The 27,327-nt window shown below is 50.3% G+C and overlaps 1 long non-coding RNA gene across 1 annotated transcript; it reads left to right on the forward strand.

Annotated features, from left to right (window-relative positions):
- Positions 1-12,143: 12,143 nt before the first annotated feature.
- LOC121821398 (uncharacterized) lies at positions 12,144-13,408 on the forward strand. Its single transcript, XR_006062220.2, has 3 exons — positions 12,144-12,724; positions 12,924-13,010; positions 13,154-13,408. It is a non-coding gene; the product is annotated as an uncharacterized LOC121821398 (long non-coding RNA).
- The last annotated feature ends 13,919 nt before the right edge of the window (positions 13,409-27,327 follow it).

The following is a 27,327-nucleotide window of genomic DNA, read 5'->3' on the forward strand; positions in this document are numbered from 1 at the left end:
CTCAATCAGTGAGTCCTGGGTTTAGTGGAAAACACTGTGTGGGGGGCAGGGAAGAAAGTGAACGAATTACAAATGGGGGAGGAGTGGTGAGCAGTGGGGGGAGACATCCAGTGCTGACCTCTGCCCTCTACATGCATGAAAGCACATGTACACAGGTACCATACACACACTAAAACAATAAAAGTAGGAGAGAAAGAGGAAAGAGAATAGGTTGATGGTGGCCCTTCCTAGGCAAAGGGCTTGATATTGGCTGCTCCTGCAATCTCCCCTGTCCTGGAAGGCACCCCGCACCCCACTGGTCTCTAACCAGTGCAAGGTCTAAAGTTGCACAACTCCTTTATGAGGCCTAAGAAGGCTAGTGTTAGAAGACAGGGTTTATGTCTGCTGGGAGAACCACAGAACGGTGTGTTTTTAAGTGCAAGAGATGTTAAAGTCATTTTTGTCTACCTTTTAGTTTGCAGATGAGGGTCTTGGGCACAAGAAGAGGAAGTCACTAGTTCAAGAGTGCTCCCTGTTGGGTGTATAGGGTTCAGGAGTGCTCCCTGTTGGGTGCGTAGGGTTCAGGAGTGCTCCCTGTTGGGTGCGTAGGGTTCAGGAGTGCTCCCTGTTGGGTGCGTAGGGTTCAGGAGTGCTCCCTATTGGGTGAGTAGGGTTCAGGAGTGCTCCCTGTTGGGTGCGTAGGGTTCAGGAGTGCTCCCTGTTGGGTGAGTAGGGTTCAGGAGTGCTCCCTGTTGGGTGAGTAGGGTTCAGGAGTGCTCCCTGTTGGGTGTGTAGGGTTCAGGAGTGCTCCCTGCTGGGTGTGTAGGGTTCAGGAGTGCTCCCCATTGGGTGATTACAGTCAGGCTGAGGTTCCCGCCCAGCAGCTGGTCAGGGCAGGCTCCTCTTCCTGGAGTCTGAATGTGGCATGCTCTTCTGGCAGCAGAATGCTGGCAGGGACTGTGGTTGAGGATACCCCAGCTGTGAGGGGTGGACTCGTAGCCCCAGAAGCAATCTACAAATTCTGTTGATTGTTTGATAAACATCGCCGATCCACCCACTTGGTTCCAGTGTGTAAATTGCTCTACTTGCCATCAATAACTGTATTCAGATTAGCTTCTGCACTCTGGAGACTTCCTTCCCAGCTGCTGTGTACTCACTGAGGCTGGGCTTGAATTTGAGGAGGCCCAGGTGGCCCCCACCTGCTCCATAAGCAGAGCTTTGGTGGGCAGCGAACCCAGACAAGGATAGCCCAAGGTGCTGGGCATTGAACCCGCTCTGAGAATGCAGGAGAGGACGGACGTTCTGAAAGCCAGACACTCGCCAAGCTACCTCCACTCTGAAGAAGTGAAAGTCCTGCGTGGTGTCAGATCTCACGTCTAGGAGAGATGAGGGACAGGGCACTAGCAGCTGAAGATGGGGATCACCCAGCTCTCTTCACCACTGCTGCAGAGGCATCTGCATGATGGATGCCTCAGGAGGGTCTGCTGGGCTTGGGGGGAGGGGAGGCTACTGAGCAAGGTCCCCAAAGCATAGAAAGTGTCAGAGAGGGAGGAAGCTGGTCTCTCACGCCCACACAGCCACACAACTTCCTGTCCGAAATCCTGCTGCATTTTGCACCAGCTTAGCCCTGAAAGCTTGGGGTTTTCAGAGCTGAATTAGGACCCAGTTTTGACCTGGAACCTTGTTAAGAACAGTGACTCTGTTGGATAGGAAAATGAAAGACTTGAAACCCCCTTGTCTTCCGCAATGATGGGGTCTTTCTCAAATACGCCCTGTGCGTATTTACCGACAGGAGGCTGTAGGTTTTGCCCCAGCAACAGCTAAGAGAAAAGGGGCAGCCCCAGGACTCACCAACGTGCCTGACTTCCCGCCACACTCAGGAGGTCCTGGTGGGGTCATCTGTGCCTCCCAAGAAGGCATTTGAGAGAGGGAGGGGAGGGAAGAAGGGGAGTTGGGGAGGTCGTGGTGATTCAAGTGTTCTGGACCTGGGGAGGCCCCCCTGGGGCCCTCAGAAATGCAGCACAGCTTGAAGTGTGAGCAGTGGAGGACAGACTCAATACTGCCCTGGTACAGAGAGGCAGTCACTTCTTAGGACTGCCCATCCAGAAACCACACCACGACACTAACACTGTCAGTTTGACAGGACCTAGAATCATCCGGGAGACCAACCTCTGTCCCTGTCAGTGAGGGGCTTTCTAGATTGGGTTAATTGAGGTGGGAGGACCCATCTTAAATGTGGCCGCAGGATCCCACGGGCTGAGATCCCAGGCTGAAGAAAACGGAGAAAGAAGGCTGAGCACAAGTGATCATCTCTGCTTCCCGACGCAGACGAAATGTGACTAGATGCTCCACCTTCTGCCTCCCTTCCCCGACATGATGGGCCACCGCCTTTCTTTTATTGTTTTTAAAATGTAAAACTTACATTTATTAGTTTATTTGAGGAAGGAGGGTACATACATGCCACTGTGCACACACGGAAGTCAGAAGACAACTTGTGAGGTCTCTCCTACCACGTGGGCCCTGGGGATTAAAGTCAGGTCATCGGGCTTGGCGGCAGACACCTTTGCCCATTAAGCCGTCTAACTGGCCCCTGTCCCTTCTTAAACTGAGCCAAACTCAACCCTTCTCCCCTGAGTTGCTTCTTGCCAGGTATTTGGTCACAGCTACTAGAAAATAAAATTGTTCCCCCTGTCAGTTGGGGCAAGGGAGATGAGTGTGGCTACCTGCCTCCTGTTGCCCTCACCATCATCATTAGTGACCCCTACCAAAAGTCTATCTGCAGCCAGTGATCGTGAGCTTAGTGGGACTTCCTTGATGGGCTCCTAGCCTGAGTCCCGGCTGTGCCCAGGGCAGACCTGTCCCTTGAGACCACTCACCTGCACTTTTGGGTGTTCTAGCATGACATTTTCTCATCCAGCATTCTTAAGAAGACCAGAAATGTCACCACAGATCAGACCGAAGACTACTGGCTCAGAATTCTGACCACAGCCCCGAGGGAAAGTGTGAGGGAGAGTCCAGTGTTTGCATCCTGAAAGGCCAAAGATGTGCTCGGGATGTCCCTGATTCCCCTTAACAACCAGCTACTTGTCTACCTCTCTGTTAGTCAAGACTCCTGGAGCAGGTCCAGGGCCTCCATGCTCTGCTCTGTGCCCAACCCTCCAGCTTCTTAAGCAGTGAGGTCTAGGAGGCAGAGCTGCCTTCTGAGCATCTCCAGACTGCATGGAGCTTACTCCAAATCCTTCCTCTAGACCAGCAGCAGGGCCCCAAAGTCCCTTTTAGAATGTCACAAACTCGCAAACACACCACAGGCTCCATTTCCCAGGTGGTACCTCTTGAAATGGAGAGAGAAAGCGGTGTGAGAAGCATCAGTGGTGGCCAGTGCCCTCAAAGGACAGAAGCAGAGCCCGGTGTGGAGGTGCACACTTGCAACCCCAGCATGTGGGAAGCCAAGTCAGGAAGATCACCACAAATGTGAGGCCAGCTTGGGCTACAAAAAGTGCCAGGCTCCAAAGTGAGACCCTGTCTGAAATTACAACAATGGATACGTAGCTCTTTTAGCAGATTGCTCATGTCACGTGCACATAGCTATGAGTTCGATCCCCAGCATCACATGAACCAGGCACAGAAGGTAGGAGGATCGGACGTTCAGAGTTAGCTCAAAGTTGTCCTCAGCTGTGCAGATTGAGGTCAGCCTGGGATATGAGATGCCAGGTCTCAAACAAAAACAAACACTATTAAGACAAATGGGAAAGCCAGTGAAGGTTCTCTAGAGCAGTGGTCCTCCTTCTTCCTAATGCTGCGGCCCTTCACTACAGTTCCCCATGTTGTGGTGACCCTCCATCATAAAATTATTTTCGTTGTTACTTCATAACTGTAATTCTGCTCCTGTTGTGAATCGTGATATAAATATCTGATATGTGACCCCAAAGGAGTTGCATCCGCAGGTTGAGAACCTCTGTTCTAGACGGTTCTTTAATGGCTGCAGTGACTTATGAATGACCTGTTAGTACTAATCTTTGTTAACATTTTTTTATTCTACTAATCCATTTCTCATGAAAATCAATTATTTTAAAAAACAAAAATAATCTGGGTGTGGAAGCGCACGCCTTTGAACCCTGCGCTTGGGAGGCAGAAGTGGATGAATCACGGTGACTTACCAGGCTAGCTTGGTCTATATAGGGAGTTCCAGGTCAACTAGGATTATATAGTGAGACTCAGTTCAAACAAACAAACAAAACTAAAATAAAATTATTAATAATTTATGAAATACTGTTCAAATGCCAAGGAGGAACAAGACCAGGAAGGGAGGGACACACACGCCTTGGAGGGTCCCCCTTTCCTTCAGTCTGCCCAACCTTCCCACCTGTCTCAGTCTCCCCAGGGGGGTCTCATGCCTTCCTGATGATGATTTACTCAGCCTGTTGTTCCTGTGATTCTTTATTAAGATTGTGTGTGTGTGTGTGTGTGTGTGTGTGTGTGAGTGAGTGTGTGTATGTGTGTGTGAGTGTGTGTGTGAGTGTGTGTGTGTGAGTGAGTGTGTGTGAGTGTGTGTATGTGTATGTGAGTGTGTGTGTGTGTGTGAGTGTGTGTGTATGTGTGTGAGTGAGTGTGTGTATGTGAGTGTGTGTGTGTGTGTGAGTGTGTGTGTGTATGTGTGTGAGTGAGTGTGTGTGAGTGTGTGTGAGTGAGTGTGTATGTGTGTGAGTGTGTGTGTGAGTGAGTGTGAGTGTGTGTGTGTGTGGTTCAGTGCTTTAGGTGGACACCTGCAAAAAAGCATAAAGTAGCCTAACCACCACTCTGCCTACGACTTCCAGGCAGGGTCTCTTGTGGAGGCCCAAATCACTCAGGGTCAGAGACTCTGAGCCTGCTTTACCCAGCAGGGCTGCATAAGGAGATGATTTGTCACCAGCATGGTTACCAGGTGTGTGGAAGGGTCTACACTTGGCTGTGCGGTGTGCTTTGATCCTGCAAGGGGGGGTCTTTTGCCCCACCCCTTAGCATTGTTATGAAAAGTCCTTTCGAATAAATGGAAGGAGCCATTGGGTAGTGATCCAGGCCTTCCTAGAGCTATCCTGTGTTTCTTTCTTCTCATCAAGTAGGTCTCTCTAATATTTCCTTATCCCTCTCTCCTCCTCCTAAGAACCCTAGAAAAGGTGGGAAAGATAGGAGCTGGACCCCCGAGGCCTCCTACAGTCTCTCACTGATCCCAGGGCTCAAATTTTCTCCCCTAGGCTAGCAGCCAGCAAGCTCCTGCATTGCTCTGTCTCTGTCCTCCTTGGAGCTGAGGTTCTGAGCACCAGAATATGCAGAATGCCCAGCTCGGTGATACTGAGATCCAAACTCCCATCATCATGGTTACCCAGCAAGTGATCTTACCCACCAAGTCATCTGTGGGGTCCCTGTAATTCTGGGTAAGTGTTCCTGTGGCAGATTAGGAATTCCCATAAGTCAGCCATGAAATTGCTTAAGAGCAGTCATGTGATGGCAAGGATGAAAGCAGCAGGTAGATGACAGAAGCGGAGATGCGGCCGTCAATCACCCAGCACACACGTCTCTTCAGTGCTGTGCAAGTGCTGTTAATAGTCATGGTGGTTTGTTCATCTTACAGCTGTTCTGTTTCACGGCAATGACTGTCTCAGCCCTTATTGTTAGAGCTTCTTCGTAGCAGGCTTTCTTCTGGACCACCAACCAGCTCCCAAATCATAATACAGAGACTTATTGTTATGAATGCTCGGCCTTAGTTTAGGCTTGTTTCTTGCTAGCTCTTATAACTTAACCTGTTTCTCATCGTCGTCTATGTTTTGCCTCAGGGCTTTTTTCCTTTCCTTTCCTTCTGTGTATCTTATTTTCACTGCTTCTCATGTCTGGCTGGCTGGCAGCTGCCTGGCTTTTGGTCCTGGGTGTGTTCTTCTTTTTCTCCCTCATTCTCTCCTCCTCCTCTCGATCTCCTGAACCTAGATTTTTTTTCCTCCTACTTATTCTCTGTGCCCACCAGCCCCACTTGCCCTTTCTCTGCCTCGCTATTGGCTGTTCAGCTTTTTATTAGACCAATCAGCTGCCTTAGGCAGGCCAGGTGAAACAGCAACACATCTCTTCATAATCAAACAAATGAAGCATAAACAAATGTAACACATCTTTACATAGTTAAAGTAATTTCCAGAATACCTCTTCATATATAATCTGTGCATGGAAGAATTAGATACACAAATCAGTGGTCCTGGCCAAGGGACAAAACATTAGAATGTGAGGGGTTGACCTAAGGAATCTAAGGAAGATATCTGAGGGAAATTGAAGCAGCATTGCCTGGAGGACGCTTCTTAGGCAACTGTAGTCACTCGGTGTCTTTGGCCTGCTGAGAACTGTCAACTGTAGCAGATTTATAGACAAAGTAATTCTTGCAAACCCCGTCCTGCCCTCCTCTCTCCTCTCCAGAGCGGTCTCTCCCCATGTGCACATCCATCTCCACGTGGCGAATCTGCGAACGTGCTCTGTAGTTCTGCCAGACTGCTGCTCTCTGTGGTCTCTTTAGAACCGGCCACAATTTCTTAACTCCCTCACTGCGTAATTGTCTCTAATCAATACAAATTGTAGAACTTGGCCATTTCATGTCAGAATAAAAAGCCAAGATTTGTTAGTCCTTTAAATATTAATCATTGCACTACATTGTTCATGACAAAGGGGCAGGAAAAACATCCATAGGCAGCAAATAAAAATAAATCTTTTTTAATATATAATTTATTTTTATCTTCTGTTCATTGGTGTTTAGCCTGCATGTATGTCTGTGTGAGGGTGTCAGAAGCCCTGGAACTTCAGTTACAGACAGGTGTGAACTGCCATGTGGGTGCTGGGAATTGAACTCAGGTCTTCTGGAAGAGCAGCCAGTGTTCTTAACTACTAAGCCATCTCTCCAGCCCTCTGGAGACTCTCGTTGGCCTGAGCTAGGCCAGTTGGCCAGGGAACTCCCAGGAGTCCACTTGTCTACAGCTCTGTACAGTTGGGATTGCAGGTATGTGTCCCCAAGCCTGCCTTTAAAAGCAAACCAAACCAACATGGCTTCTGGTGACCCAGCCCAGGCCCTCGTGCTTACTGACAAGCTCTTTACCAGTCCTCTCAGCCCCTTAACGTTTTTGTTACTGTTTTAGTATCTAATGATCTCAGTGTCTCTGAAAGATAATTTAGTTCCCCGGACTCAGTGGTACCCAGAAAGCCAGGCAGTGCGTGGATGCTTGAGTGACAGCCCTGAGAGGCAGAGAGGCCCTGGTGGCCTCTCCTGTTCCGCTGTCCTGGAAGCACCAGGTGAATCCAGGCCCTCGTTTTCCTTCCTCCTTTGCATTTCCCCGACACACTGGGGCATCCTTGTGGCAGCCTCAGCTACTGCTTTCTCCAGAGCCTTCTGTGTTCCTGACAGACCTGACCAGATGTTCTCCCCAACCCTCGACTCCGTGGGTCAGGCACAGCCTGTCACTGCTCATTAGATAAACAAATGCACATGTGTCGGGATCCTGATGTACAAGATCCCGCTGTCCCCAAGGTTCCTCTTCTAGGGTCTCCCCAGTGAAAAAGAACCTCTCGGGCCTCGAGGAAATACTTGAAGAAACGTTTCCTCTCTTCCTTCTCGGTGCACCCAATACCTTTTCCCATTCTTCGTGTACACTGGTGTGTACATATGTGCATGCTTTTGCATGTTTGTGCACATGTGGCAACCCAAAGTTGATGCCTGGAACTATCCTCCACTGCTCTTCCACCTTATTCACTGAGGCAGGGTCTCTCAGTTGTGGTGGTATTGTGTTCCCCAAAATATTGTGCACCCCAATAAACTTATCTGGGGTCAGAGAACAGAACAGCTACTAGATACAGAGGCTAGAAAATGGTGGCACACACTCCTTTAATCCTAGCATTCCAGAGGCAGAAATCTATCTGGATCTCTGTGAGTTTAAGGCCACATTGGAAACAGCCAGGCAGGTGTTTCACCAGGCAGGTGACTCACGCCTTTAATCCCAGAGAGTGATGGTAGAAAGCAGAAAGGTATATAAGGTGTGAAGACCAGAATCTAGAATCTAGCTTTTGGCTGGTTAAGCATTCAGGCTTTGGAGCAGCAGTTCAGCTGAGATCCATTTGGATGAGGACTCAGAGGCTTCCAGTCTGAGGAAACAGGATCAGCAGAGGAACTGGCAAGGTGAGGTATCTGTGGCTTGTTCTGCTTCTCTGATCTTCCAGCATTCATCCTAATACCTGACTTCAGGTTTGTTTTTATTAATACGACCTGTTAAGATTCGTGCTATACTCAGTCGAACCCAGAGCTCACTGCTATGGAGAGTCACAGTAGTCCTGCTTGCTCTGTAAATCCATTTCCAACTTCAGGGCTGGAGTGACAGGGGAGCCCCCAAGCCTACTTGGCACTTTACACGAGTTTCTGGGGACCCCAGCTCTGGCCTTCATGCTTGTGTGACAGGTGCTATGAGCCCTCTTTCAAGCTTGGGCCCCTTGCTTCTCCTAGCCCATCTCCCCCCATTTATTTTCTGTTTCATCTTCTGGTTTTGCTCTGTCCTATCCCAACCACAGAAACCAGAACAGAATCTGTACTTGTGATCAAACGCTTTGAAGGTAGCAAGACCTCTGGCCATTCTCTCAGGATCCTCCGGTGCTGTGAAGAGGCTGGCATCATCCTGAGGTCACCCTGCAAGTGACCCTCAGAGTGCCTGCTTGGGCCTTCCCGTCTACAATGAAAACTAGAATTTGGGTTCCCTGAGTCATCTGAACCCTGTAGAGGATTAGGAAAGAAAAGGCAGGAGAGGGCTAATTGCATCCCAAGCCCACCATGCAAATCTGTGCGCTTGTCCAAACCGAGTCTTTAAGAAGAGAGATGAGACTTTTCACAGCCAGAGGGACCCTTCCAACCCTGGATTCCAAGCGGCCCCTGCAGCATATCTCCACCTCACCTGTGGGCCATGCTGATGTGCTTGGCGGTCAGTGAAGACTGTCTCCAGCTCATTAGGTGAGAAAGTATGGAATCCTGTGTCTTTAAGAACTGAAACCATCTAGAAACAGGATTTGATGCCCCGTAGGAGCCTGGAGACTTCCTTTTTGCTGTTCAAGTTTCATCTCTGGTTATCAGGAACTGAGTGAGGTGGGGGGGGGGCAGTGAGTTGCAGCCACATAGCTCTGCGAAGACTCTGCACTCTGGAGATGAATACATTCTTCTTTCTTTTTGAATGTACCTCACTGTGGTGAAAAGAACGTTTGAGAAAGTCCCTGGTTGACTCTGCGAATCCTATAGATTCACTGGAAGAGGCAAGCACCAGGGCTAACTCCCAGATGCTGGCCAGTTCCAGGATGCCCTCAGACTGACCTTGTTCCACACACCCCTGACTGCATGGGTGGAGCCCAGTATGGATCTAGTGAGGGTCAGCTCCATGGGACCTCACAGCCATGGGACCCTCTGTGGGAAGGAACCACGGGCTCCCTGGTCCAGCTCACTCAGCACGCACTCTGTTCGCAAGACTTAGGACCCAGGACCTTTGACTGGGTGTTTTCACCACGCCAGTTACCCATGCTCTGCATGTGAACTGGCTGATGTCACTTGCCCGAGATCCGCACTGACCAGATCCACTTCCCACACTTTTCTACCCACACTTCCAAAGACTGGCTTTGTGGGAGGCCGCAGTGTGAGACTGCAGGTGGAGTCTGGGCATTTTTTTGTTCTTGCATTTCTGTCCCAAGCCATTGGTATGACCACGGCTTAGTTCTTTCAGGACCATGAGCTTTTCCTGGAGCACAGATGGGCTCCCACTGACTTCGGCGCATCCTCTCCCTCAGCTCCTTCAGGCCTATGGCTTCCATATGGTAACAGCTCCTCATGGTTGCTGGCTCCTCCACAGCTCTCCATTTATTAGCATTTCTAGACTGCACATGCTCATTGACAACTCTTGATTTTGACCTTCATCATGTCTAATGCGGGATACCTTCTTCTCTGCCCTTCACTGTACCTCCATCCACCTTTAGAACCGTCTGCTTAAAAGCCCAATCAGATTGTCACTTTCTCCGGTCCCTGGACAGTTTCAGTTCTTCAAACACAGGTTTCTATATTTTCTCAGCCAGTGAGCTGAAGGCAGAGTTTTCAGTGACCACCAACCACAGCTGGACGGCCTGGGGATGAGATAGAGTCACACTGCAGAGTCTGTCTGAAATCCGGGTTGGAAAGTTGCTCCTCCAGCTGTGAAGTGCCTCATCTCAGTCTTTGAAGACGTTTTAAAGGCAGGGGAGGTGGTGCACACCTTTAATCCCAGCACTTGGGAGCCAGGGCAAGGTCAGCCTGGCCTACACAGCGAGTTCCAGGACAGCAAGAGCTACACAGTGAGACCCTGTCTCAAAAAATAAAACAAAAATAAATAAAACAAAAATATGTATTTTTAAAGTTACGTGTATGAGTGTTTTGCGTGCATGCATGTGAGCATTCCATGGTCTTCATGGAAGTCAGAGACGGCATCAGGTCTCCTGAAAGTGAAGTTACAGACAGCTGTGAGCTGCCAAGTAGGTGCTGGGATTTAACCCGGGTCCTCTGCCAGAGCAGCCAATGCTGTTAACCACTGAGCCGTCTCTCCAGCCCCCTCATCTTTCTTCTCCTTCATGACTCCAGTCATAAAAGCCAAATTGCCTGGCCAAGCAAAGCTCTTTTGCTCTGGTTTGATTCTAACTTCTCTTCCAGCCACCTCTCTGGAAAATAGAGAGAAAGCAGACGGTAGGAGACAAGAGGGGTGGATGCAAGCAGATGGAGACTCTGAGCCCAGAGGCCAGGAAAGGAGCCTGCCACTCAGAAATGCCCACCTAACTCAGGACCCATGAAGCCCACAAGAGTCTCATGAGACCGTATCCCTGACAGTTCCATAAGAACAGTCCTCAGTTGACTGAGAAAGATTCCAGTCAGTGGGAGACAGTATGTGAACACGTGTGTGCAGATCATATGTGTGTGGAAGCCGGCGGAGGGTGTTGTGTGCCCTGCTCTATCACTATCCCACTCTCTTGTGACAAGATCTTTCATTGAAACCAGAGCTAAGCTGATGGCCAGCAAGACCTGGTGACCCTCGTCCCCATACCCCACAGTGCTGGGGTCACAGGCATGTGTAGTGACATGCATTTAAGATTTATTATGTATGAGTGCCTGCATGTATGTGTAACACATGTGTGCCAGTGACTGCAGAGGCTAGAAGAGGTTGTCCGTCCAATCCCTTAGAACTGGAGTTACAGGTGGTTGTAAGCCACATGATATGGGTCTGGGAACCAAAGCCAGGTCCTCTGTAAGAGCAGTAAATGCTCTTAACGGCTGAGCCATCTGTCTAGTCCAACACCTTGTTTTTTAAAAATCTCTATTACATTTATTCTTTTGCTTGCTTGTGTGTTTCTTGGCAGGGGCATGCATTTGTGCCACGGTGTGCAAGTGGAATCAGAGGACAATTTGCAGGAGCTGATTCTCTCTTCTCATCATGTAGGTCCCGGGATTGAACACAGCAGGCTTTTTCCCTGGGTGCTGAGATCTGAACTCGGGTCTTCACGCTGGAGCAGCAAACACTCTTACTGTTGAGCCGTTTCCCCAGGCCTCAGTCCTTGGCAGTTTGAATTTCTGAGTAAGTGAATCACTTGCACACCATATCTTTCCTTCTCTCTCTCCCTCAGTGCGTTCTCATCTACACATCTAGGAAAGGGAGCAAGTCCATTTGCTCGTACACCAGCTCCCTCCTAGAGTGCCCAAAGGCAGACTTTGGCCTCCTCACTAAGCTGCCATGTTCTTCACTAGACTAATGACAATTCCCCCATTCATAAACCAAGCCCAGAATCGTGCCTTCCAAGGCCACACATGGACATACCCCAGGATGGACGTGATTTCTGAACAGGGTTGAGCAGCTGGTCTCTCAGCCCTGCAAGGGTACCTGGTACCTGCTTCTGGCCACTGCTCCTGGACCTGGGAAGGGAGCAGGCACAGGCAGGTTAGTGGGGGAGGGAAGAGACGGCTTTGAAAGCTGTAAATAGCGTTTCAGTTTCCTCTGGGTCACCGGGGAGGTTGGAACAAGAGGTCTCCCTGCCTGCATCTGGGTAGGAGAGAATACAAATGACCCTGGCAGCCGGCAGCACGGCACTGCTCCGTTTGCAGGAGGAGGTGCTTGGCCTGGTGATGGACTCTCTGGGAGACTTTTCTCTGTGGCCTCTGGGTAGGCCCTGCTGTGTGCCAGTGTAGCCGGGGGAAGTTAGGAGGCGGAGTATTTGGTTTCCCCCGTGGCTGTGATTCAACATTCTACAAGCAACTCAGGGAGGGAAGGGTTCCTTTAGCTGACAGCTACCGTCAAGGCAGAGACTGAAGGCAGTAGCTTGAGGTGGAAAGCATGGAGGAGCTGCTGGCTGGTTCACTCCCAGGCTCACGCTCTGCTGGTGTCTCAGCCCACGTCCACCTGCTCAGGCTGGGCCCTTCCCCGTCATTCTACAACCCAGACAACCCTCCAGAGGTGGCCATAGGCCACACTGACCCAGGCAATCCCTCACTTGAGACCCTCTCTGATGACTCTAGGCTGTGACAAGTTGACCTCTGAAGTTCACCAGGACCAACAGGGACTTTCTTTTTGACTGGTTCCTCATTTCTACCTCTTCAGTGAAGAGACCGGTCACTAATGCACTCCAAGCTGTGAAGTCAGAATGCGTACCTAGGGTCCAGCTTACAAAGAATTCCGTGGGAAGCCTTTGTCACTGGAGGAGAGAGGTAGGAAGTTAGCTGGGAAACAGACATCCCTGGCTGAGGGAAGACCCTGAGACCACTTGCTGAGAAATGGGCCAGGCCAGACAGAAGCAAAGGTGAATTAGTAGCCGGGCCCTGGGGGCCTCAGCTTCCTCCTGGCACAGTGAGGCCCAGAGCTTCCTTGCTCAGGCAGAGTTAGGGTTAAATAAGACAATCCCCACAGTGCCTGTCTCCAGATGATCATCGTTGTGAAGAGCTGAACTTTATACCAACCAGATCCAGATTTCACTTCCTGGCTACACCCTCCGACGTGAGTTTTCTTTGGGATCTTCCTTATGTGAGTGGTTGGACTGAGCACGGGGGTGGGGTGGGGGCACTGGAGGCCTCCTGATAGAAGAAACCAGGATGTGGCTATGTATGCGAGTGTTCCTAAAATCCCTTCTTCCTCCTAAGGTCACGACAATAACTTGAGATGCGACTCCACCAAGTTCACGGTGGAACATTAAGGCTTCCTTACAGAGCAGTGGTGAGGGGTTATGGGCAGATATGCAGACGAACTCAAAGCAGCCACACTGGAAAGTCTGTACCCGACCGAGGCCATCCCCACGGCTGTACAAATGGAACTCCCCTCCACCATTCTTCCCCACTCCGCTCTGTCCCCCAAGACCGCTGCAGTCAGGGCAGTCGACTGGGTGGCTGAGTGGGTGGCAGGGGGTGGGGGTGGGGCTGAATACTCAGGTGAGGGTCCCATGACCTGCCACCCCTCCTCCTATGAGGGAAGGCAGTCAAGAAGCCGAGCTGTGATGATCTTTTTCAGGCGGCTTAGCAGAACTCCTGAAGATGGTGGTGGTCTGCCTGGAAGGACATTCCTGCACAACACGGGGGCTCTGGCTTCGGGAACAGGGAAGTTCCCAGCCTTGGCCAGAAGCTGTCACGTGTTGGCAACTGGGAGGCTGCATTGGAGGGCAGACGGAGCACGGAGCCAAACTGCATTCAAATCTTAGCTCCATACACCTTGAACAAGTGGCTTAATTTCTCTATGCTTCCCTGTCTTGATCTGTTAAATTCAAGTACTAAGCCAGGCATGGTAGTGCAGACCTTTAATGCCAGCCCTCGGGAGGCAGAGCTGGAGCTCCTGTGAGTTCCAGGACAGCCAGGGATACACAGAGAGATCCTATCTCCAAAAAACTATTAAAAAAATTCAATATTAGCCTTATACAGTTGTCGTGATGGGTGTCTTAGTCACTGTTCCATTGCCGTGAAGAGACACCATGACCAAGGCAACTCATAAAAGAAAGTATTTGGGGGCTGGATCACAGTTTCAGAGGGTCAGTTCATCATGATTATGGTGGGAACCTGGTGACGCAAATGAGGCTGGAGCCTTAGCTGAGCTACATCCTGACCAACAGGCCGAGAGAGACAAAGGGCCTGGCACAGGCTTTTGAAACCTCAACGCCCACCCCCAATGATGCACCTCCTCCAACAAGGCCACACCTCCTAATCCTTCTCAAATAGTGCCACACCCCGGTGACTGAACATCCAAATATGTGAGCCTATGGGGGCTATTCTTATTTACACACCACAGTGGTAAAAGGAGTTTATGTGTAAAGAACTGGGAAGGAGATGGCTCAGTGGGTAAAAACTTGCCTAGCATGCACAAAGTGCATGGTTCAACCCCCAGCTCTGCATAAACAGGTGTGGTGGCACATGCCTGTAATCCTAGCACTCAGGAGGCAGACACTCTCTCTCTCTCTCTCTCTCTCTCTCTCTCTCTCTCTCTCTCTCTCTCTCACACACACACACACACACACACACACACACACACACACAAATAAAAAAAAATACAGAAGACCCAGTCTCAAATATACATGTGTGTAAGTGCATGCTCACATACACAGACACATATCTGCACACACACCACACATGCACATGTGTGCACACACATGCACGCATGTGCATATTACACATACACGCACATATACACATACATTCACATATGTATTACACACATACACATGCAACACGCATGCATGCATGCACAACACACATGTGTTTGTGAGGGTCAGCATATTTAGACAACATGGCACTGATATAGATATCCAGAATAAATCATCTAAACCATAGCTGACACTGGACATATGGGGGACTGTGAGTCAGCACCAAATGACTGACACCGGTTGTCTGGGGACCCCAAAAGTAAACAGTGATGTAATTTGTAATGTAACTACTTTTTGGTAAAATGCTACTTTTATGTGACTCTATACAAATATGCCTTTGAGGTCAGGAGCCTCTGCCTGAGGCGGCCTGCAGAGCTCTGTGCCTACCTCCACGGGGCCTGTGTAGTATGTGTGCTTGTGCCTGCCTGGGTGGTCTGTATGTGCTGGCTTGATCTGGGTCCCTGCCATCTGCTGTCTGTCTGATGACCTCCCTGCTGGCAAATGAAGTATTATCTTCGAAATCTGCTGTGGGATGTCTTTCTGTACGCTGTGAATATGTCTTATTACCATTGGTTAATAAAGAAGCTGCTTTGGCCTATAGCAAGGCAGGCTATAGCCAGGCGGGAAATCCAAGCAGAGATATAGGGAGAAGAGGGCGGAGTCAAGGAGAAGCAGCAAGTCGCCCAAGAAGCAAGATGTGAAAGTGCCGGTAAGCCACCAGCCACGTGTGACACACAGATTATTAGAAATGGTTAATTTAAGATGTAAAAGCTATTAATAAGCCTGAGCCATAGACTAAACAGCTTGTAATTAATATGAATCCTCAGTGATTATTTTATAAGCTGCCTCAGGATTGGGCAGGACAGAGAAAAGCGTCTGTCTACAGAAATCCCCTCAATCTCCAGCCTCCCCTGACCCTCCTCCTTCCTGGCATCAGAGCATGGACCTAACCAGTGCCCAGCACAGAGTTCACATGATATGCATTAGCCTTTCTAGAGAGCAGAGATCCTTGAATGTGAAATTTTGTTATTTGTCATCTATCATCTATCTATCTATCTGTCTGTCTGTCTATCTATCTATCATCTATCTATCACCTATCTATCATCTATCTATCTATCATCTATCTATCTATCATTGATCTATCCATACCACACACACATACACACACATACGTAATCTTTTGCAGTGTTCAGGGCCCTAACAATATCAAGTATTCTAGCGCTAGGTTACATTGATCTTTTTTGGTAGGGGTAGACACATTACTCTTGCAATTGCTGTGAGCAAAATACCTGAGAGGAAACCTAAAAGGAAGAAAGATGTATTTGACTCGGTTTGAAAGGTTTGGTTCACGGTGGCTTGACCCAAGGCGCTCAGGCAGGAGGACTTCACAGCAGCGAGGGCTTGGGCAAAGAAAAGATCACACCGTGTAGGAAAAGTTCACACCGCTCATTGCTTTGAGGGAGCATTTCGATTCTTTAGCCCTAGTTGGTGATGCCACTTGGGGAGGCTTAGGAAGTATGTATGACCTTGCTGTGGGAAGTGTGTCTCTGAAGGTGGGCTGTGACAGCTCAAAGTCTACCGCCATCACCGCTCACTCTCTTGGGTTTGCAGTTTGAGATGGGAGCTCTCAGGCTGTGCTGCCACGGTCTCTGCCTGGTGACGGTACAGTAAGGACTCACCCCTGCCCGGTGCTGCCCTGCTGTGAAGGTACAGTAAGGATCACCCCTGCCTGCTGCTGCCCTGCTGTGACGGTACAGTGAGGACTCATCCCTGCCTGCTCCTGTCCTGCCGTGACGGTACAGTAAGGACTCATCCCTGCCTGCTGCTGTCCTGCCATGACTGTACAGTAAGGACTCATCCCTGCCTGGTGCTGCCCTGCCATGATGGTACAGTAAGGACTCATCCCTGCCTGCTGCTGCCCTGCCGTGACAGTACAGTAAGGATCACCCCTGCCTGCTGCTGTCCTGCCATGACTGTACAGTAAGGACTCATCCCTGCCTGCTGCTGCCCTGCCATGATGGTACAGTAAGGACTCATCCCTGCCTGCTGCTGCCCTGCCGGACGGTACAGTAAGGACTCACATCTCTGCCTGCTGTGCTGCCATGACGTGACGGTACAGACTCTCATCCCTCTGGAACCGTGAGCCCAAATAAGTTGCTTTGGTCATGGTGTTTTATCACACAATAGAAAAACAACTAGACATCCTGGAAGACAAGAAGCAAAGGGAAATGTTACCAGTAGGAGCCAGGGTGAGATACAGCCCTTAGGACACCTCCCCCCCCCCCCAGTGACCTCCTTATTTCAGTAAGGCCCCACCTCCTACTCTATATCACCTCCAATAAAGTCCCTGTATATTGAACCCATCTGTGATTAATCCTTTATTAGCTCAGAGTCTTCATGATCTCTGAAAACTCACCACCGGTACCCAGTTGTGCTCTCCTGATCTCCTGGGCAAGCCTCAATCTGGTCAAGCTGACAAAATTACTGTGAAAGGCTGAAGGGGGGTGTCTGGAGTGGGTCTGCTCACGTGGGAGGGGTGTGTGGCCAAAGACTGAAGGTGGCCACATGGGGCACAGACTCCTCTTGCTGAGTCTGGAGGACAGTGGTGGTGGCAAGATGGTTGCTCACCTGCTCGCCTGCTCGCTGCAAGTCAAGTAACTCTTCCAGAAGATTCCTGGTGCATCTGCAAAGACCTCAGGGCCCTGCCCAGGACGCCATTGCATTCTAAGAGAAACAACATGTCCTCTTGACCCTTCTGTGAACTTTGTCTGCCAGTTGCAACCTCTGCTCTCAGTCTAGCTTTTCTTGTGAATCTTACCCGAGCACATCTGGATTTCCCAGCCACTGTTTTACATTCTGTTATCAGTTGCTTTTCTCATCACGACGGAATGCCTGACCAGAGAGGCTCTTTCCTCCCCAGTTCCCTCGCTGGAAACGCTCCCTTAGACGCGGCCGGAGGGGAGGCTACTAGGAGATTTCAAATCCAGCGGCGCTGACAAAGGTTAATTATAACATTAGCATTCTTTCCATTTTCCACTTGACTTTCTTTGTGTGTGACAACATCTCATTTAGCTCAGGCTGGCTCCAAACTGGGGGCCCTCCTGACACCAGCTACTTTCTTGTCTTAAAAAAAGAATCCTGCTGCATTGTGCATGTTGTATGAAACCTTTAGAGGTTTCTGGAATAGGCAGAGAGTAAATAAATAAATAAACTTGTCCTTCAAGTTCATGTTTACTTTTCTGGGTACTTTCAGAACCAAAAATATAAATATGTATTCTCCCCTCCCCCCCAAGGAAGCCCTGTCCTGCTTGTCTCTTTGTCCATCTTTCCCAAGCCTTGGCTCTGAGCTCTGTTTGTAAACCACTGTTCTGTTCCATGGAAACCATACTGCAATGCCCGATGTTGTTTAAATGCAAATTAAGGAAGTGAGATGGTTTTCTTGTGGCTTTTTGGACAGATAGCTTATTGTTGGCAGACATGAACTCCCCAGTTAATCACTGATGGGACAAACAATAAACAAAACAAACTCCTGTTTACCCTGTGATGCAAGGTACTCACTTAAGAGTCTACATAGCCAGGATGGTGCCGCATGCCTTTAATCCCAGCACTTGGGAAGCAGAGGCAGGCTGATCTCTGTGAGTCTGAGGCCAGCCTGGTCTACAGAGTGAGATCCAGGACAACTAGGACTACACAGAGAAACCCTGTCTTGAAAAAGAAACAAAGAATTTACATGACTTCAGCTGATAGTGGTGGAATGCAAACAGGGACCAGATAAAATGTGAGTCTTTCAGTATGAAATATATAAAGGAATAAAACTTAATGGTAGGGTTTTTTGTTGTTGTTTGTTTTGCCCAGGGTCTTGGTATTTTATTTTGGCTGATCTGGAACATCTGTGTAGACCAAGCTGGCCTCAAACTCACAGAGGTCCACCTGCCTCTGCCTAAGTGCCATGATTAGGCATATACCACCACACCCTGCCTAAAGGTAGTTTTGAAATTGGTTTTCAACCTCTCCCTACCAAGCTGTGAATTCCCCATTCTTCTTTCTCACCTCTCACCTTTTGTGTTTAATCCCTCTCCTCAAATCCTGGCGGAGAATAGGGCTGAGGACGAGGCTCAGTCGGGAAGGTGCTTCCTGAGCAAGCAGGAACACTTGAGTTTGATCCCACAGAATACAGGCCTTAAAAAAAGGGGGAAAAAGCCAAATGTGCCATAAAACTAGCACTCAGTAGACAGAGGCAGGACCCCTGGGCTTGCTGGCCTGCTAGTCTAGGAGAATAGCTGAGCTCTGAGAGATTTTTGTCTCAAAAGAATAATGACCATAAGGTAGCAAGTGGCTGAGGAAGACACCTTACATCCCCCTCTGGCCTCCAAACACACATGCACACACTCAGGAACACAAACATGCACACAGATGATTACACACACACACACACTAAGGTAGGGAACAAAAGACAAATTCTTAATTTCTTCTTATGCTCTGATGCAATAGTACTCTGGTCTTTCCATCTCTTTTCGGTAAAACCAGACTTTCTATTTCAAGAGAAAAACACTACAAGAAGAAATGAAGGCAGCCAAGAGTTCTCCCAAGACGCCCACAGACTCTTGCCAAACCTCATCTTGATGAGTTCACAGTAAATGAGTCAGAGTGCTCACTGGCTTCACTGCCCTTCTCCAGGTCCCTGGAGGGAAGCAGAAAGGCCAGATAGAGACCTGGAGATCGGTGGGCTCAGCCAGCGAGAGGCCAGGAGTCCTGCGACCTCTCTGCCCGTCCGTCCCTGGGCTCAACTCCTTTCTCATTTGACTATGAGTCCCCAGGGAGCAGAGACATCTAGGGACCTTTGTGAAAGGCAGACAGGAGGCAGGCTTCTCCAGACCCTGGTGGGTTACCCCTTGACCTCTACCATTCATCCCAGCTGCTGGCAGGTAGGGTTCTAAGAAAGACACATGGGGGTGAGGCTTGCTCTCTGTGGACGCTTCCAGGAACTGAGCTTGTTTCCTGAAAGATGTCACACTCTGGAATGTTCCCAGTGACGGTCAGGGGAACTCTGGGATGACTCAAGTGAAGACCTGAAGCAGTCAAGGATGAGCTATGGCCTGAGACCACACTCTCCCCCACTTCGTCAGAAGCACTGGCTTCAGTGAAGGCTTCAGCCCCTCACCCTATCCCCAGCATTGCTAGACAAACCAGGGGTACTTTCTACCCCGAGGTGGCTCACACCTCCAACACTCATTTGCATATGTGGTTAGCTTCTTAAGAGAGTAGCTGCAGCCCGGCCCTCTGACAGAGTCCAGTGGACAGATGGCAGCCTCCTTTAAGAACTGATTGAGAGCCGGGCATGGTGGTGCATGCCTTTGACCCCAGCACTCTGGAGGCAGAGGCAGGTGGACCTCTGTGAGTTTGAGGCCAGCCTGGTCTACAAAGAGAGTTCCAGGACAGCCAACAGAGAAACTTTGTCTCAAAAAACAAAACAAAACAAAAACCCAAAACAGACAAACAAACAGACAGACAGACAGACAGACAGACAAACAAACAACCCAGCAATCCCCTCCCAAACAAAACACAACAAGAACTGATTGAGGTTCAACTTGATAAAGCCTGAAAGCCAGTGAGTCAGCTGACTTGTCAACACATACAGTATGATTGTACATGGCAAACTGTCCAGCTGGGCACAGGGTGGTGCAGGCCGTCCAGCTGGGCACAGGGTGGTGCAGGCTGTCCAGTTGGGCACAGGGCAGTGCAGGGTTGTTGAGGGATAACTTGATCTCAAGGCGGAAAAGGCGCTGGTGCTGTGTTGAGATTCTGATCCTAGTTTAGTGGAAGTGGAGATAGGTGGGTCCCAGAGCTAGCCGGCCAGCCAGTCAGCACAGACTACTGGGACCCAGTCAACCAGCTAGACCCTGTCTTAAAAAAAAAAAAAAAAAAGTTGGACGGTACCTGAGGGAAGACATCAGAGTTTGATCTCTGGCCTCCACACACATCCAAACCCACATGCATCTGTAGTCATGTAGCTCCCCCCCCTCCATACCCTCCCCACATGCACACACACATGCACACCTGCACACCCACACACCCACGTGCATCTGCTCTCACATAGCACAAGCAGGCACCCACCCACCCACACACCAAACACACACAAGAGAAAAATCCTCAGAACATCCCAGATGCCGACAACTACATGTGGACTTGTTTCCCTGTGGGACCCTGCCCAGCAGCCGTGAGCGGTCCACATTACAGTAAGCACGGTAAGCTCTATCCGTGCCAGCTGCCTTTGCAGGGGCGCAGACTCTCCAGTGCTGAATAGAAACCGAATCCGATGCTTAGTCTCCTCCCCACTCAGTCCAGGTCCTCCTCCCCCTCCACAGGGGCCTGAGAGGAACAAAATGTTGCAGCAGTTCAGAACTGCGGTCAGCCCGGAAGCAGGGCGAGTGGCACCAAGCGCTTGCGCTCACTGGTCTATGCAAGATGAAAACAGAATTGCAGGAGAGGTTTGTGGGCAGCCACTCTGGCCCATCTAAGGACCAAGCGCCTGGAGAGGAAAGAACTTCGGGAGAAAAGACAGCAGACTCACAGCGTTACCATTTGCTTGTTTGTTTGAGGGTACAGGGGCGGGAACCCAGGGCTCCGTGCATGCTCGGCAAGTGCACTAAGGCTAATCCTCAGCCTGCTCGTTCCTAACACCCTATTTGAATGCGGACGGCTGAGTTTCCAATAGGAACGGTCCTTGTGGCAGAGTTTCTTCTTTCGTGGAGTTGTGCAACTCCACGCAGAGTTACGAGCGAACTCACACGCGGAGGCTGCGGCTGGGAAAGAGGAAGGAGGTCCAGCAGGGGCGCAGCCCACCAGGCGTCCCCGAGGCCTGCCGGAGCCACGGCTGGAGCTGCGGCTGAGGTCTGCGCCGGTCTGGGTCAAGGGAGCAGGTCGGCAGGGAGTGGGACAGAGGCCTCCCACTGCTTGCCAAACCTTTGCCCGGTCCACCTCAAGCTACCGGGGCCTCCAGGTCGGAGAGTTGAGTCCGCGCAAGAGGCGTGGACTGCACCAGGGAGTCACTGGCCTCGCAGCGCCACCTGGTGGCCACCGGCAGCACACTGGGCCCACCCAGGGGCGCAGAGGCTGTGTGGCTTGGGTGCTGGGCTCCAACCCCAGGTTACGTGGGTTGTCTTTGAGAACTCTGCTCCCAACGTACAGGTTAGGGCTGCTAGCCAGAACCCAGACCCGTCTGTGAGTCGCGGCCTCTGACCTGCCTCAGCCTCAGGGCGCTCATCCCTGAAGGGTGTTACTGTAAGGCCCTGTGGCAGGTTTACTGCAAAGCCCAGTCTAGAAAAAAAGGCCTCAGGTCTTAGGAATGCAACATCCTTGGTGGTATCATCAGTCAGTAATTACCTCAGGTCCAAGCTGCTGGAAACTCGTGCTCCACAGGTGATGGAGGCCCTGAGGCTTTTGCAAAGAGGCAAAGATGCCTTCTCAGTTTCCAATTTAACAGCGAGACAGCAGCAGAGCTAGATATTTGCCATGTCTAAAGAGCTGGCTGTTCCTGGGTGTTGTGTGATCTCAACACTCCAGAGGCTGAGGCAGGAGGATCCTACTGAGTTCCAAACCTGTCCAGCTACACAGTGAGACCTTAGGTTTTTTGTTTGTTTGTTTTGTTTTCTTTTTCGAGACAGAATTTCTCTCTGTAGCTTTGCGCCTTTCCTGGATCTCACTCTGTAGACCAGGCTGGCCTCGAACTCACAAAGATCCACCTGGCTCTGCCTCCCGAGTGCTGGGATTAAAGGCGTGCGCCACCACCGCCCGGCGAGACCCTGTTTTTAAAAAACACAAAACCAGGGTCTAGTTAAGCTGAGAACCCAGGTTCAATTCGCAGCATCCACGTGGTGGCTCACAACCATCTGTAACTCTAGTCTCTGGGGACCTAACGCCTTCTTCTGGACTCTGCAGGCACCTGCATGCACATGTACACAGATACACATCCAGGCAAACACTCAGACACATTAAAAAAATCTTTGAAAAACACAAAAGTACAAGTACAGCAGGAGGGAGGACAGAGGCTGGCCTGGTGCACACCTTTAACCCCAGCACAGGGAGGCACAGACAGGTGGAGCTCTGTGAGTTCCAGATCAGCATAGTCTACATAGTGAGTTTCAGGCAAGCTGGAACTACATAGTAATCCCCATCTCAGTAGGGGGAGGTAATGAAAGGGTAAATATCATCAAAGCATATTACACACATGGGTGAAATTGTCAAAGAAGGATTTCCAATTCCGATTTATTTTATTTTATTTTGTGTGCACGAGTGTTCTGCCTACATAAATGTCTGTGTTCCATGTGCACACCTGGTGTCTAAGAAGGTCGGAAGGAGGCTCCAATCCCCTGAAACTGAAGTTATGATGGTTGTGAGCCACCTTGTGGGCCCTGGGAATCAAACCTGGGTTTTCTGCAAGGCCAACCAGTGCTCTAACCACTGAGTCATCTGTCCAGCCCCAAATAAAATATTTAAAATGATAACAAAACAACAAAACCCAAACAAACAAAAGCTGGCTCTCACATCCATTGACTCAGGAGAAAGCCTGGTCCTCACAGTGACCCTTGCTGACCCTTTTCTGCCTACCCATCTGTTCCCCATTCGGTAGGCCCTGCAGCAGGGAGGGGTGAGGGCAGCAGGGAGGGGTGAGGGCAGCCGGGAGGGTTGCACAGACCCTGGACTTCCTTCCCAGGCCAGCCACTGACTTCTCCCCACCTTACGATTTCATATGTAATTTGGGGACACTAATTCCCACCTCCTCAGGCCTTCATGGAGTATGTGTGATTTCTTTCTCTCTGTTTTTGTTTTAACATATCTGTAACACACATGTGCTCATCCCTGCCATATTGAACCAGAGGACAACTTGGAAGGGTCCGTCCCCTCCTTCCACCACGAGTCCTGGGTGTCGAACGTACATCCTCTGGCTTGGTAGCAGGCACTTTTACCAGCCGGGCCGGGCCATCTCACCAGTTCAAGTTCATGAGATTTCTCAGGTGAGTTCCTCAGCACAGAGGTTTGACTGTGTGTCACTGATTAAATCCCTCCGGGCCCCTCCCTGACATCCTGAATCAGGATGTCTGTAATGGAGCTGAGGTCCGCATGACTCATTTGCACCTCAGGAGATTAGGAGGCAATCTGCTCAGGGATCAAACTTTGAAAAGAAATAACCAGCACATACTCCATCTTCAAGCAGTGTTCATCGTCATTCCCCAGCATCGAGTACACATTAAAGGGCTAAGGAGGACAGAGTGGGCTGCTCACCCACTGCAGTCACGTGAAGGCCGCAGGATGCGACCCGTTAGGGCGGCTCAGCAGAGGCCCACTGCCTGGCCTCTCTCCATCTTGCCCACATGCTGCACTGAGCTGCCTTGACCGTGTGAGTCAATGCCAGAAACCATCTTGTGATATGCACACAGATCCCGGGGCTTTCAGAGAGGCCAGTGGTTTACTCAGGGTTTGTCTCAGTTGGAGTTATTTTGAAGCAGCATAGAAAGACAGAGTTATGGGGCTGTGGGAAGGAGGAGTCTCTGACCCAGAGCCTGGCTGAAGCCTCTGGCTGGCTGAGAGACCAGAATGCAGGCATGATTAGCTAACAATATTTACTCTGAAGGTGGCCTTGGACACACAGATAATATCCTTTCATTGTAGATATTTTATGTTAGAATATCACTGAACCAGTCTTAAGACATGAATGCATATGAATGTAGGTAAGGCTTCATCTTTCTCCCAGACATTTTTTAAAAAATAATTTACTTATTTGTATTTTTTTAAAAATAATTTACTTATTTGTATTTTATGTACATTGGTATTTTGCCTGCATATATGTCTGTGTGAGTGTATCGGATCCCCGGAACAGGAGTTATAGACAGTTGTGAGCTGCCATGTGGTTGCTGGGAATTGAACCCAGGTCCTCTGGAAGAGCAGCCAGTGCTCTTAACCGCTGAGCCATCCCTCCAGCCCCAGACATTTTCTTTGAGTCTCAGATGGATCATTGACTTTGTTTACTGTCTGGCTTCCCTCTGATTTAGCCCTTTATCTGCTGTAAACCTGTCTGGTGCCCTCAGGATCCACCCTGTGGTCTCCCTTAGGCTTTTTAGTAACCTTCTGGCGAGAACAATTTCACACCCCACCAGAAGGGTGTAGATGGCTATGGTGGAGACAGTCGGGACCCTTGAGCTGCCCACATTCATGCCCTTGATTGTGTCAGACCCTCTTCCCAGGCGCCTTCTCGCTAACTGTCCTGCTTGAAATCTGTTTTAAAATCTCTCTAATACCAGCTGCGCTCCACACTGGCTGGTCCTGAAATTCTTCCCAGTGTCAAAACCAAGAATCCCCGAGTTTCCCTTGTGTAACTGTAGGTGATGTGTGGTGTGCTAGGCTTTAGGAATCCCAGTCAGGAGTGAGGGGACTTGGCAGGGAGGGCTGAAGGCATGTGACCCATGCTACCCCTCCCTTGTATCCTCCCCTCCCCCCTCGCCCCTCCAGCTGCGGGGACAGGGAATGGTAACGCTCTCACGTGAGCCTTTCAGTCTTCTACCTCCTCAGGTGGTGGGAGAGGCTGGCCTGGGACGGTCTTGAGCCTGGCTGGGCCTGAGTAGCTCCTACAGGGGTATAGATGGAGGAGGAGGAGGAGGACGAGGAGGAGGAGGAGGCGCCAGTCTGGGGTATCAGAGGGGCAGTCAGAGTTCACCTGCAGAGGCAAGGCACCACACCCAGTCGGAGTTTCCTTTTCTGTGTGTGCACTGGAACGTGCCAGCACGCCATGGCCCCTGTGGAGGTCAGAGGACACTACGTGGGAACTGGTTCTCTCCTTAGCCATGTGATGTGGCACATGGGGATTGAACTCAGGTTGTCAGGCTGAGTGGCAAGTGCCTTTATTCTGAGCCGTGTCACAGGCGCTGGGTTTACTTTTTGTTAGATTTGAAGAGTAGAGAAGTTCAGGGTCAGTCGGGGTGGTGGATACAGGGAAGGATGCGAAGACGACAAAGGCTTCCGGGGCTGTGTCCTTGGCTGTCTCTCTTCCTCTGCCCTCTGTACCCCCTTCCCGCTCCACTCTGTGGCCCCTTCCCACTCCACTCTGTGGCCCCTTCCTGCTCCACCTCTGTGGCTCCTTCCCGCTCCACCTCTGTACCCCCTTCCCGCTCCACCTCTGTACCCCCTTCCCGCTCCACCTCTGTGGCCCCTTCCCGCTCCACCTCTGTACCCCCTTCCCGCTCCACCTCTGTGGCCCCTTCCCGCTCCACCCCTGTAGCTCTCCATGCTCTTCTCACCAGATAGCAACAGAAAACGTCTATGAGCCAAACCTCTGTCTTCTGCCCTGCCATCCCAGGTTCAGGCCCATGCTATATCATATTGTCCTCTGATATAAGTCCCTCGGTCTTCAGTCTCTCCACAGGGACCACCAGATTTGGCTTTGGGATCATGTGACTAGTTGTTGGCTACTACCAAAGTAACCTACCTCTCACCTGGTGTTAGATCCTACACAGGACAGACCACGCCTGGTGCTCTCTTCCCAGCCCTGTCCCTCAGCCGGCTTCTCTTCCTGGAAGGGACTTAACTGTCCTCACAGCCCTCTGGCTCTCCTGCATGCTTAATCAGCAGGGTGGACTTATAAGAGGCGGGAGAGAGACAGAGAGAACACATGTCTCTTTCCACCAGTGACTTCTGATTCCTCTCAATTTTAGCCCTCTTGAAAGGATCACAAAAAAACAAAAGAAAGCACACTTTAAAAAGTATGAAGAGGGGCCACATGTGGTACATGAGAGTTCAAGGCCATCCCCATCTACATAGAAATTCAATGCCAACTAGAGCTACATTGTCTCTTTTTCTTTTTTAAGTCTAAGGAGGGGGCTGAGCACTCAGAGTGCTTACCTAGCACCCAGGAAGCCCTGGGTTTATGATTTACATGGATAAAGTGGTCGCCGTGGCTCATATCTGTAATCTCAGCACTTAGGAGGTGGAGGCAGAAGGATCAGAAGTTCAAGATTATCGCCGGGCTGGGAATGGAGCCAGGCGACAGAGCATGTGTGTCCAAGCACGTACACACAGTTAGAACACCAGCAGCGCTGACAGAAGTCCTGGGGACACACCTTGCCTGTCTTCTGGTCTTGGTATCTCCATGATTCCTGGCCACAGCCCTGTCCAAGCCTAACTGAGGCTTCTCGGCCCCGTTTTGGCCTTTTGTCTTCAATGTGAGAGGCCAGGATCCAGGCTCTACCCATGGCTTCTCTTCTCTGCTGCTTCCACTACGATGTGAGCCTGGTTGGGGAATGCTCAGGAGGCCCAGGGTCTCCCTGATTCTACATCTCCATCTGCTCCAGCCTTCAGGATCCCCCAGGTCTCGTGCAGAACCTACAGTGTGGGTTAATTATTTGTGAAAACTCTGCAGTTTAGGGAATCACTTTATCAGGGAATTTTAGCTGCAAATGGCAAAATAGTGTAAAAGAACAAGATTACAAGGGGTGATTCGCACCTCGATGCAGGTCAGAGGGAGGGAGTCTGGAGTGTGTGTGGTGTTCTGAGGACCCAGGCATGTCCACTGGTTTTCAGGACTTTCTTCAAAGCGGCACTGTTTTCCTTTTGGTAACAAGATGCCTGATGTGGCTCCAAGCTCCCCCTGAAGCAAGAAGAGGGCAGGGCACAGTCTGTGAAGAAAACCTTACCAGAAGC

The sequence above is a fragment of the Peromyscus maniculatus genome, chromosome 11 (assembly GCF_049852395.1).
Source record: "Peromyscus maniculatus bairdii isolate BWxNUB_F1_BW_parent chromosome 11, HU_Pman_BW_mat_3.1, whole genome shotgun sequence".
NCBI classification, from domain to species: domain Eukaryota; kingdom Metazoa; phylum Chordata; class Mammalia; order Rodentia; family Cricetidae; genus Peromyscus; species Peromyscus maniculatus.